General features: G+C 35.3%; 1 protein-coding gene across 4 annotated transcripts in view; it reads right to left on the reverse strand.

Moving 5' to 3' along the window:
- The window catches only part of LOC125236438, a 141,176-nt gene that overhangs the window by 101,013 nt on the left and 26,385 nt on the right, over positions 1–13,778 (reverse strand). For all 4 annotated transcript variants that reach the window (XM_048143245.1, XM_048143244.1, XM_048143243.1 and 1 more), the window contains exon 2: positions 11,738–11,763. The gene's annotated coding sequence lies outside the window, so the exon portion shown is untranslated. The remainder of the gene's footprint in view (positions 1–11,737; positions 11,764–13,778) is intronic.

A 13,778-nucleotide genomic window follows, 5' to 3' on the forward strand; every position in this document is an offset into this window, starting at 1 on the left:
ATACATAACACGCAAACACCGAGTAGTCAATAATATTATTACTGGTTAAACTGAGGTAAATTGATGGCGCGTTGATAAATTTACACTTATTTTATGAAATCACTCGAGCAATTTAATTGGCCATGGTAATTAGCCCACATTATATTACAAATGCAAACAATATTTATCTTTAACAAATTCTTACGCCATTACATTTTAATGTCAAATGATTTTATTTCTTTTTTACTTTGACGTCTCTGACAGTCGCCATTTGAAAAGAATGAAATGAACGAATGATTTTGGGAAAGTAGTCGCCAAACGGTAACAATGTGTGCACGCGTAGTGCACACTTCTGTCACTTTTGTGACCATTTGTGCCTGTTACCAATCGTCCCCATTTGGGTCGCCGCGACTAAACGTCGACCGTACTGCGACTAAGCATTGAGACCCGAAGACCTGTGTGTACACAAAATAGGAGGATTTGCGTAGGAACGGCGACCGATTATGGTTATATGGGTTTACCTGTATGATAACTAAGTTTCTAAACTTCTTAAATTATTTTTGTATTATATCGAGGCAAGGGTATTAATACCTTGTAACGAATTGGTAAGTCATTATTATGAAGCCATAAAACCAAAGATTTGCGTAATTAAAAAAAACTTTTAATTGGGTATTAGTAGATTTGGTAGTAACTTTGAATATTGAATGGTATCCCCAAATTATGACAGTGATGACGTCATTCAAATGATTTTGATAGTGGCAATAAGTGCGAGAGGGACACCAGCCCACTTTAACCTCTCATGTGGACACACTTTTTGGCCTAACAACTCAATCTAGCTTAATATCTGTAAATCTATGGTTGCAGTTGTATTGCAACCCGTTTTTGGCGTTTTCATCGGGCCTTAGATCAATATGTAAACGAAGAGACAGCTTGTCCGCACACAGCAATGGTGCCCAAGTTGTAATACATGTTAATGTTAATATTGACATTGGATCCAATTCGATTCAAATTCTTATCATAATTTCTAATAAGCACAATCTTCAAAACAGAACCTTTTCCTGTCACCTATTAGTCGTAAAACTAAAAACTTCACTCGATACGTTTATGAACAACGGGTTTCAAATACCGAAGCACCCGAGTACGGTTCACCAATCATCAGAACCCATCGAAGCAATACCATAACTTGTAGACATTAAACAAGCAAATATAAACCCAACATCAACGGTGATAAAGACGTTAACGATTGTATAATTTTTGTGGTTTTACGGTGGTCAGGAGAGGTTGTTTCAATCGGTACTTGAGAGCTGTTCAGTCGAGTTTCAGTGAACCAATACAGTTGAAATAATCAATGAAAGGTAAAAATACCTCAGTACTGTAGGTATTGCGAAACTTTCAAGGATTCTGAAAGATACAATGGGAATAGACGAGAGATAACACATATCTCAGTTAAGTGAAAAAGAATACATCGAGACGGGCAAAGAAAGAAATTACTGGGAGTTAGACCACCGATATACACTAACCCCCTTATTCATAAACGTACACTAAAGTTATCAAGCCGATAAAATTCGTTTGTCCCTTTCTATCACACCAATACATCGGAAAGGGACAAACGAACTTCATCGGCTTGATAACTTTAGTGTACGTTTATGAATAAGGGGGTAAGTTTTTAAGTTATGATGATGATGTAGATGTCGCGAATATCTACCAAAAACAAAACTCACCATCAGGCTGGTCTCTTCCAGTTCTCGACTCGTCGTTCGGTACACAATGGGCATTTATGGCATTGCACTACATTACACAACCGCTTACATCGATTTTCCGGAAGAATCGATTCGAAGTAATTGGCGACTCGATACCGTAAGTCGGCCAAGTGCTTGACAAATCGGACGATGAATTGATTCCTTTTTAATTTTTTTGTTTCTATTTTTTAAAGTAAATTATTGGATTGTATGAACGAGAGAGGAGTTCTGATCCATCTCTTATAATATTTTAAATAAACATATTTATCTAAATAATAATTTGAAATGCCTGGCTTACACTGAGTATATTTATTAGTAAAAAAATCATAACCTAAGAAATAAATAGTAAATGATACTTAACACAGATCTACTAACCCCATTCTAAACATAGCTTGTACAGTAAGTAACAAAAAATTAAAAAAAAATCATAACAGTATAACTATTAATGACAATCCGACACTTTTATACACTAAGAACCGGCATCCGGTCGGATAATAATTCAATTTACCCAAAAAATTACATTAACATGACGACCGGTCTGGCTCAGTCGGTAGTGACCCTGCCTGCTAAGCCGCGGTCCCGGGTTCGAATCCCGGTAAGGGCATTTATTTGTGTGATGAACACAGATATTTGTTCCTGAGTCATGGATGTTTTCTATGTATATAAGTATGTATTTATCTATTTAAGTATGTATATCGTCGCTTAGCACCCGTAGTACAAGCTTTGCTTAGTTTGGGGCTAAGTTGATCTGTGTAAGGTGTCCCCAGTATTTATTATTATTATTATTATTCCTTACATCACACCTAATCTCAAAGAAGGAATCCCAACAGTAAAAACTTTAAGATTAAAGCAACAACAAAGAGCAAAAAAGGATAAAAAAAGAAAGGCACGCGATCAGGAATCGAATCCCACCATTAGCGTTCCGGCACACCTACCTGTCCGAGGTTAAAGGTACCGTCCCACACAAAAGTTACTTATTACCAGGCTATAAGATAAGTTGGCAACCATTTTGATATCCCTTAAAATATCAACGATTACCAATATAATATCAACTATGTTTGACATTTATAATAACATTTGAACCGGAGAGTCTAACAAAATCGTTGTTAACTTGTATTGAACTAACTAGTGCTTTTTCTGCATTTCTAGAGAACACTTTTTGAAATAAAATTTGATGTAATTCACACAACCGACTAGTAAAAGACTGTAGGCAGCCTAAATGTGCCTGTATCAAATTGTTTGTTGTTATTCATGTCCAATTGTTTGTTTGTGTTTATTTTTGTGTACATTTATTGTAAACTCACACCTCACGTGCAATTGTGCATGTGCAATAAAGAAAATTGTATTATGTGCCTATTGTGTATTGTATTACAACATACTGACATGTTAATATAAACCAAAATATGGTCATCTTTTAATGATCAAGCGTTATATTTGTCCGTATATGATATGGATAACGTATATAACGTACCTAAGTCCTAAGTATTAAAATAAAACACATATTACTATCTGTCCTCAGAACTGATTCATCAACTCATTACAGCGACACTCGACAGCAATCGCTTTGCTTGCTAAGAACATTATTAGAACGCATAATTTTAATTCTTTAGCTCTCATTATTAAAGCAATCGAAGCTAAACGAATCAATTTCACGTCAGCTTTAATTATTGGAATGCGCCACAACGAAGAAATCAAACATACATCTTTATGACGGAAAATAAAACGTTAGCGTAACGTGAAACAATGAGAATCGGACAAAAGTAAATCACAAATGCAAAGTGCATGTAAAATTAAACTGTTGTTAAATTCATTGCCAATTAATTACAGGAAATTCAACAAAAATCTAAAAACTGCACACGTCAACTGACAATAAACACGAAAGTGGGATATCAAATCGCGACCATAGGTTATGACATGATTGTTCACTTGACGGACGGACGGTCGAGAGTGAAAAAATTGCAAATATCAATTTTAAGTACTGTTGAAAACGCTTACATTTAAATGGCAAAAAAGTTTGACGAGCGTCAAACTCGTTTGCGGCTACTAATGAAATCGATATTTCCGTGCGTGTAACAGTTCCGCGCGCGATTGTACTGTTTTTAAAAGAACTAGTTTAGACGGCCAGTCGGTAAGTGGAAAAAAGCGTATCAGGTTTTACTGTTAAAATGTTGACTGTTCCGAACACGGCTCAGATATTTTGTATGCATATACTTAGCCTAATTTTGAGGACATTTTCATATCTACGTTACAACCTGCTACCTACTTTTGTCCAATAAGCAATGAATTTATTCGATACGGCCAAAAACAAGTGGATAATAGTAGTGTTAAAGTTTTGCTCCATGAAAACTCGAAAATAGTTCCGATCACGATTTTTGATAATAGAGGTTGTATAAATAAATAAATAAATAAATAAATAAATAAAAAATAAATAATAATTTAAAAGTATTATATTAAAGCAATGAATTTATTTGTGCAAAAACAAGAAGGCTGGTCGCGTTGCTCTTATGGAATTATGGATAGTATTTAATTCTGATACGCTGGGCAAAATAATGGCTTGTCAAAGCCTCTCTGTAACTGGTAAGTTAGTCAAGTAGTTTAAGAGAGAGTAGCGGCTAAAGTTGATTTTACCCTGTTAGTACTTAGGTATTTACGTCTTATCTAAGTACTATCAGAACCTGGAACTACGTATAAACCTTATCTAGTATACCTGCCACATAGTTTAACTATTTTCTTTATGGTTTGCTATATCGCCACAGATTCCTGATAAGAGCACTTAAGTCGATATAAATGGCTACAGGTTTTATTACAACACCTAGAAAAGTCTTAGTCTATTTTATAAACTTTTACTTTAGACTTGTTGAAGATATACCTAAGATAATATAGGACCTTAATATAACAGAACAAGTATTAGAACGCGTGAGTTAGTTGTTATAAAATGTAAAAAACAAACAAATCTAAACATCAACATACAATACAACAATATTTCTCTCAGGCCTAAATCAAAGTGCGATATTCGTGAAATCTTTAATCTTAATAACAAAAGATCATTACAATAAAACATAAACTATACAAGTATGGCAAAGAAAGTAAAACTCAAACAGATATAGAATCTTCTCATCGTGAATTTGATGAGGCACCAGATAAGTAGAACATAGATTTAAATAAACCAGTATACGTGACCTCAAGGTGACAATCATAAATAATCAGAGCATCTTTATTCTAGTTTCTCTCTAACAACTTGATGGTTGCTCTGTTAGCGATTGAGAGATGATCTCAATGTACTATAACACTAAGAATCTGACCATAAGTAAACCTTATACCGTTGCATCAAAGATTACGAAAGACGTAGTAGTCTAACTAGACGGTGTCAAGAATTGTACTGCGCAAAGATTATTGCTGAGATAGCCACCATCTTTGTAACCTGGATAAAAAGACAAGGGACTGAATATTTGAGGCATCTGATTATTTTTTTAGCACAGTGACCGCATTATAAACGAGACAAGTATATTTTGAAGAGACGTGACAAGAAGGAAGCAATTTTCTGATAAATCAAGCAAGGCTTAACTAGACTGCAGTCATAAATACAAATCATTGCCTATGTGGTGACGGTTTAAGAATTTCACCACCCCCTTTCTTCCCGTGGGTGTCGTAGAAGGCGACTAAGGGATATGGGTTAATTGTGGCGTAGGCGAGAGGCTGGCAACCTGTCACTGCAATGTCACAGTTTCGTTTTCTTTCAACCCCTTATTTGCCAAGAGTGGCACTGAAGATTTAGTAGTTGTATGAGCTCTGCATACCCCTTTATGGGATACAGGCGTGATTGTATGTATGTATGTAAACGCGTCCTATAACCACAAAATTTTAATTTTGAAAAAAAAAAAAACCGACATAGTGGACGGATTTTCACCAAACATGTCTAAGAAGAACACTCCCAACTAATTCAGCTTTCAAAAAAAACCAAATCGGTAACCATCCGTTCGGGAGCTACGACTCACCCATACAGACAGACACACACATAGACAAACAGACAGACACGTCGTTTATGCGCCGGGGGTTAAAGTGTACGAGTATTGGCATATGTGTGTTTGCAACAATATTTAGAAAACGATTAAGCTTTCTTAAATAAAGGGCATGACGTCACAATCCAAAACAATACATCATTACGTCTCAAACGCGAACAAAAACGCTTTCAAAGTAGAGAAAAGACGGACGCCAAAAGCACAGCCAAAAGGAAAGGCAATATACTAAACAAACAGGATTTAACCTAAGGTCAGGAGGAAAGTGGCCGGCATCATACATACAAATCAATTGTTTTCACCACATACCACGAATGCTAAATAGTAAAAGTGAATTCATTGGAGTGGAATCACGCGCTAAGCGAGGATTTACATCTCTTTACATGTTAGCGCAGAGATAGCAATTAATAAAGAGTGTTCAACTGCATACAACACGCGTTTATTTTTGTATAGTACGCTACAAAAAAAATCTGTTTATACAACCATTGAATTGCTGACACAGGGAGTTACCTAATGACAAGCAATTATTAAAAACATACCAATATACAAGATACCACAGGACTTATCAAGAAAAACTATAAATCAAATTTTCTTCGTGAGATAGCAAGCAGGAACAGTTCTATTTCAGTTTTCGCTGCCCTCTATATTCAAAAGTAAGCTTGTAGGTACTTGCGTGCACATACAAAGTTAAAATATATGCGACTGTACTCTGTAATTTTAGGTACATAAAGAAACGTACCTAAACAATAAAAATTGAAAATCGGGTAATTAACTAAACAATATTTTCCGGATAATTAACTAAATTCAAAACCAAGTTCATCTGTTACTGAGCGACACATCTTTAACTTGCATATTTAGTCGTGTATTTTTTACAAGCTTCTATTCAGCTTGCCTTGTTAGTACGTTAGTGTGCGTCAAAACGTAGAAGCTAAATTTGACCCACTTCCCGGTTTCCGATTGAGCTGAAATTTTGCACGCCTATGTAAATCACATGACAATGCAATATTACGGTATCATGAAGCTGATCTGATGATGGAGCAGAAAGGTGGTCATAGGAACTCTGTCATGAAACGTCGTACCCCATCCAGTAAGGGGTTTTTAGAAACGTCTCGGAGAGCAGTAGATGACTGTTGAAAGAAAGGTACAGTCGGCGATAAAAGCTTGTGCCAAAAATGAAATTTTTGCAAAAAAACTTATTTAATTACCCCCAAGTGGCTTAAAGAGATTTTGAGAGATTTTTGAAAATAGAGTTTGTGTTTAAAAAAAGCGACTTTACGCTACGTTCTACAAATATATACACTCCTTATTTGTTTACTTCTCTCTACGAAGTTCTGAGAATCTCATTTTGCAATGGTAACGTGGATGCAATGGTGGCACAATTTACTACTCATTCCCATTTGAAATTACAAGCTTTTGTTTAGCCGCAATTCTGTACGGCCTTGTTTCTGGTTTTATTGAACTCATTTTCAAGAAGTTCTAATGATTTCGCTTACGTAGCTGTGTGTGAGTGTCAGTAACAAAATGTTCGAAACAAAAGTTGGCTCCACGATTTAATAAAAAAAAGTTTCGGCTGAAATTTTCCACATTAAAAAAATTGACATAAAACAATTGAAAACGCAATTTATGTCTGTCGTTCTTCTCCATCTTCATTATATTATTTGCGGTGTAGCGTAGTATAGAAACAGTGTTGCCAGACGGAATCTGAAGTATACAGTAGAAAAATGAATAAAAAACCAGTAGATCAGGAAAAAAAGCAGTAGACTACAAATATTGATACTAAGTGAAGAAGAATGAAAGAAAAATTATGCTGTGACACGATCGAACACGGTCCTGGAACTCTTTTAGACTTCTCGCGATTTCAAATTCATGCAGATTGGCGTTGATAGGTTTTGGATAAAACATACGAAGGTCATTTTTGATAAAATTTTTTTCTTTCTTATCCATGATTAAATGTTTGTATGAAAAAAAAAGAATCAGAATCCGGCCACACATCAAGAAAAAACTTATCCCATACAATTTTTACGAAGATAAACTTATTCCACACTAGCGGCCCGCCCCAGATACGCATGGGGATTAAAAATGGTTATACATAGTAAGTTATCCGTAAAAGATAGACATATGCTTTCGCGTACTTTTATGTAAACCTATGAGAGATACACTATTTCGCCATACAGCTCATGATATAGCTCAAACGGTTTGGGCAGCGTTTACGATTAAGGCTCTCTCTCAGCCAGTGGGATTTTGTCCGACTTGTTTAGCAAATATCGTTATATTTCAAACAAAGTCTCAACAAATTATATGCTTAAATCTTCCCCAAGAATCACTTATTCATAGGTGAAAACTACATGAAAATCCGTTCAGTAGTTTTTGAGTTTATCGCGAACACACATAGACAGACGCGAAGGGGGACTTTGTTTTATAAGGTGTAGGATGCATTAAATTGATTCCATTCCTATTCAGTATCGATGGGGCAGTTGCACAAATAAGAACTTTTTCTCAAACTTGCAATGAAATGTTGTCGGGACTACTACGTGTCCGGTGAGCTGAGTGAAGATAATATTTCATAGTACAGTTTACAGCAAAAAAAAAGCCTGCCTGTAAAGCACCCTCCATTTGTTTCTAAACGTCAAATGCTGACACTACACCATGACATTTAGTAATCAGAAAAAAAACATTAATAGTACTAATGTACCTGAATGTCACCATTTAATAAGTTACCTCAGAGTTAAAAAAAACTTTGGCGCGGAATTAGAAGAGTTTTCTTTTTGCCTAGTTTTATCAAAACTATCACGAGATTTTTTTTTTTCATATCATTGCAAGTTTGAGAAAAGTACTATAATTACATGCCTCGCCGTGAAAAGGGCTTACAGGCTTCGTATCACTATCCTACTCAGCTGGATATACCTACACAGCATGTAAGCCCTTCTTTCCCGACATCTGACGTAATGTACTATTATTTGATATGAACACATATTAAACCAGTTAGAAGACAAACATCAAACTTCTTGCACCCGCCTAAATCGCTATTGCTAATACCAAGCTACCACTACATTACGAACAATCGCAGATATAAAGTCTGTCAAGCGATTTCTGTCACTAGAAAAAAGCAGCAACTTTAAGAAATGAAGGGATGAAAGTTGGCCCATAGAAAATTTTAATTTCGCGCCTTGACTAAAGTGTTGGACTGTGTATAGTAAAAATTTGAAGCCAATCCAATTGTTTATACTGAAAAATATCGATTTGGGAAAAAGCAGGTAGATTTCTTGAAAAATTACAAAAAAAGCAGTAGATCAGTAGATTTTTTCAAAATCAGGTAGATCTACTGCTAAATCAGTAGATCTGGCAACACTGTATAGAAATTACACGTACATCCATACTAATATTATAAACGGGAAAGTTTGTGTGTCTGTTTGTTTGTCCGTCTTTCACGGCAAAACAGAACAACGAATTGACGTGATTTCTAAGTGGAGATAGTTGAAGGGATGGAAAGTGACATAGGCTACTTTTTGTCTCTTTCTAATGCGAGCGAAGCCACGGGCAAAAGCTAGTATGTAATATCATCTGGCGATGATCACGACGGATACATATTGACCAACAAAGTCTGCTTGAATGTTTGCACAGTCTCAGATATCAGAAGGTTATCTCTTATCAAAGCGATAAAAATAGTAAACAACGCTTAGAATGGTGGGTATAGTCATAAAAGTGCCATGATTATCATGGTTTTGTGGGCTAACTTTTCAAGACTTTGTGTAATCAGAATTATTACGGTGAGAAAAGATACAAACAAATGCTAACTGGTGTCGAAATATCAAATGTTGAATATGTACAGTTCTGATGAAATAATAAGTAGAATATATCCGAAATATAAACTATTTCCATTGCTCATAGTGTGCGCAAAAAAAAAAACGAGCAAATTATGTGTTGTAAAAAAATCTTACGTAGCTGCAAATCTTTTCATCCCAACAAATCCAAGAAACTATAGGTTAATATAAGGTCTTTAAGAGCGATAAGTTATTATAAGGTCTTCTTATATCTTAAAAATAAAATTTATGTTATACACTCATAGAATCTACCTCTTTATCAAAGTTTTAACGTAAACACATAAATGAATGCTGCCGTTTAAAGATAAAGAAGTTTATAGTCACGGAAAGTTAAACGATGACGGCATCAAAGTCCTTAAATATAATTTAAACGTTATACAATCCGGTAAGTTTCGTTATCCGGCAGATAATGTCTTAATTCGACAGGTGTCAAAATACCGCGGGAACCTTAAATAAATACAGATAAATGGGTATTGTCCGAATGGAAAGTAGTCGTGTCGTTTATTTCGTTGTCAACTCATTAAGGCCGCGATTTTTCGTCGTAAAAGAATCTCTCTATCAGATATATCGAACCGGCCAAGGTGCTCACAATACCTGTGCACGCTTCTGTTCTCAAGACGTTTTAGTGCTTGTCTACATTATTTTGAACACCTCCGGCGTTCGGATATATCTGATAGCATTGTGCCTTGTGACTTATGTAGTAGGTATTGACGTCGTAGTAGTAGTAGTAGTAGTAACTCTTTATTGTACAAAAACACATAAAAAAAAGCATACATTAAGATGTGAAGTACAAAGGCGAACTTATCCCTTTGAGGGATCTCTTCCAGTTAACCTTCTTCTTCTTAGTTCTTGACGTCGTGTGTCGGCCTGGGGTTTATAGGCTGAAAGTGACTTTCTACGGTGGCCAAATGTTTATATTTCACACGTTTTCGCAGCTATGTTGTTTGGTGACGCAATGAATGTTTGATGACCGAATAGTAGTCATTCCTTAACGTGTCAATATAACGGTTTTTCAAATTTTGAGAGGTGTTACCTGTTAACCTTTTAACCGTTTAGTATTTTTCATCGAGTGTACTCGTGTCGACGACGCCGATACGAAGTTACACGTAGTTTTGTTTTACTTAACAGATTGTAGCGGTCAAAAGGTTGAAATTTATATTTTTATAAGACATACATGTAACAACTACCAACTCGCAAAATTTATATTTGAATATGGTACCAACCTCAAGTTAAAACTAATGGACTAAATACAATTTCACCAACTTTAAAATATTAATGTGTGTGAAATTTTCACTTTTAGTGTGAAACGTGCACGGTAGAGCAATGTGCCAAGTTCATTAACGACCGTTGACCCACTCAGCGATTATGAGAAAGACTTTTACTTCTCGTCCTAAATTTTAAGTCACTTGCACTTGATTTAATTGTGGGATTAAAGATAATAATCCGAGTTAAACAAATATGAGAATTAAGTGACCTGAATTTGATGGTTTTGATGTCTCAAGTAGGTATGTCACCCAAAATTACACTTTTGATGCCGGCTCTTCATGGATAAGGTATTTAATACCATCAACATCATCCTCCTTGCGATATCCCGGTATTAAATAAGTTAAAAAAATATTTTCTGTTACCTACTTTTTGTATTTCTCTTTTTGCCGTTGCCCAGTAGCGGAACACAAGTCTTTAAACAAATAAAGCTTTTTATTTTTCATTTTATGATTTTAAGTACCTAATGATCAAAACTACCATTTAATAGAAAGTTCCGTCAATTGTAGTACACGTTTACACAAACCTGCGTTAAAATTACAAATACTAAAGTAAGTAGGTATATTATTAACGTTCAGGTGCTGTAACTGCATTACTAGGTACCTATAGAATTTACATACGAGTATTATGTAAATTGTAAAGACAAATTATATTGAAATACTATACAACTGCTCATAGATTCTTCACTCGTAGTTCATTACAAGCGAATATTGATATTATTTGCCACGCTTGCCACCAATTAACCCTGCATGAACTTTATCATTACAAAACGCTTGTTTGTTTGTGTCATCGTGACAGCAAACGGATGGATTGACAGTCTAATTACACTTTTACTTTCGTATTAATGTCATATCGTGTAGTAATGAAACATTTCGTAATGTTGAGATAATGTAATATATGAAAAACGTAAAATACTCACGAGAATAACTTAGTCGTCACTGGAATCTGAAAATAAAACAAATTTAATTAATCATAGTGTTATCATATAGTCACAAATAAGAAAGGCAATGAGATTTAAAGAACTTGGCCCATACGTATTTCGTTTTGCAGTCAATAATTTTATTGACTGTTGTAGTTTACATGAACCTAAGGTTTTTATTTACCTATATCGTCACTACTTTTAAAAAATCTCGTATCTCACGCTGTTCCTCAAAGTTAAAACGCAGTAAGTCTATATGCATTCCATACATACTTACTACAATTTTCTTTTCATTGACAAACGAAGATACAAGTTTTTTTAAAAGTAGTGACGATATAGGTAAATAAAAACCTTAGGTTCCTACCTACTTATAATATTTTGATAACAATAAATTATTGGTAAGAAAGCCGCAATTAAGCAGAAATTATGTAAATGTCGATAAAAATATTATTTTCATGTCGAAATTCGGAAGTTGTCACATTCGGCATTCGCCGCATCTCCGGCGGTGAAAGCCAGCGGAGCCTTTTACGTCGCTCGTAATATAATACCGCTCGAGGCAACACAACTGTTACAAGTTGTGCCTCACAGATATACTTGTGTCATCAATTTTAGCCAAATTTTTTATCTTAAAAGCAACTTTTAGACCATAGCCTCTTGCATGGGTGCACGTGGTCGAATGATTTTTTGCTGTGCGCTACGGCATCCATAGGATGTAGCCTATGTTGCCTATCTGCGCGTGGGAGGGCTCACGTGGGGCCTCCCAACGCAGCCGCTAACAGCGACCCTGCACCCCCCTTTAAATAGTTGGCATGAACGAATTGAACGACCCTTACGGAGCTGCCTTTGACACGTAATATGCTTTCGTTGGTGTTTTAAGCCGTCATCCCCCCTGGTTCCTATAATGGACCAGGCGGCATACTAAAACTCATAGACGCATAATATGCCTAACGTGTAAAAATATAGTCTTCTAAGAAGGCCTCCGGCCGCTTATAGCGTTGCGTAGTAACTTATGATGCTTACCTACTATAGAAAAATATCGTTGTAGTGTTCCTCACACATTGATCTGGACTTCTTACAAACATTTACGACGAGATAATTCGTCACTTACTCGTATAGAGTTAAATCGTTAATTTAATTCGGAAACCAATACGATTGCGGAAACCAACATGAAGATTATTTGCCAGTTACTGCCTCAATCATAAGACTGTATGATCAATTGGTCACAATGCTGCATTGTAACTAAAGTAAACATAAACAATAGCAAACTCGGACAATTACTAGTAACAAACAAACAATGTGGTAATCAATCGTATGTAGATCATCGTCAAGTTTGTTTGAAGAAAACATATCACTCTTACATGTGTGATGTTTTTAAATTATCACAAACATTATATCATTTTAAAGAATGTCAATAAAGAGGCTCACAGATCATCGAACGATATCGTATATCGACTTTCGCAAAAACATTGTACCGAATAACAGATGCTAATGATATTGATCATAATATCTGTAATGTTTTAGCCGCCCAACAGTTTTCCTTCGGTGATTGGGTACACTTTGAGCCCCTAAAACATTATACGTGTATGAACAAAAGCCCATCAATAGCATCAGAAGTTTGATAAATAAAAGCATTTAAAACAGCATAATATATTTTTAATACACTAATCTAAGAACCCTGTATTTTGATAAGTGGATTTCACAGAGTAGACAAATATTGGAACTCGTATACGTTCAAAATTTAATATCTCTGGGAACCTCTGCCCACATTAACCTATTACTATAATGACATTCCTCGCTAACCACTGCTTTATTTACATCATTGCCCCAAATTAGAGCCACGTTTACTGTATTATAATACCGTTGGTTTGATATTCGGTAGTTTACTGTAATGAGTAAATTTCTAATTTTTGGGAACCGCAACGGGTCATAAGAGTCTGTTGATAACTGTATCTTTCTTTCTAGTAGCATAATATATAGACATCAAAGTTATCAGTTGGTTTTTTTTTTAATTTATATTAAATATACAGTAGAATACAGTATT

This window comes from Leguminivora glycinivorella, chromosome 19 (genome assembly GCF_023078275.1).
Source record: "Leguminivora glycinivorella isolate SPB_JAAS2020 chromosome 19, LegGlyc_1.1, whole genome shotgun sequence".
NCBI lineage: Eukaryota > Metazoa > Arthropoda > Insecta > Lepidoptera > Tortricidae > Leguminivora > Leguminivora glycinivorella.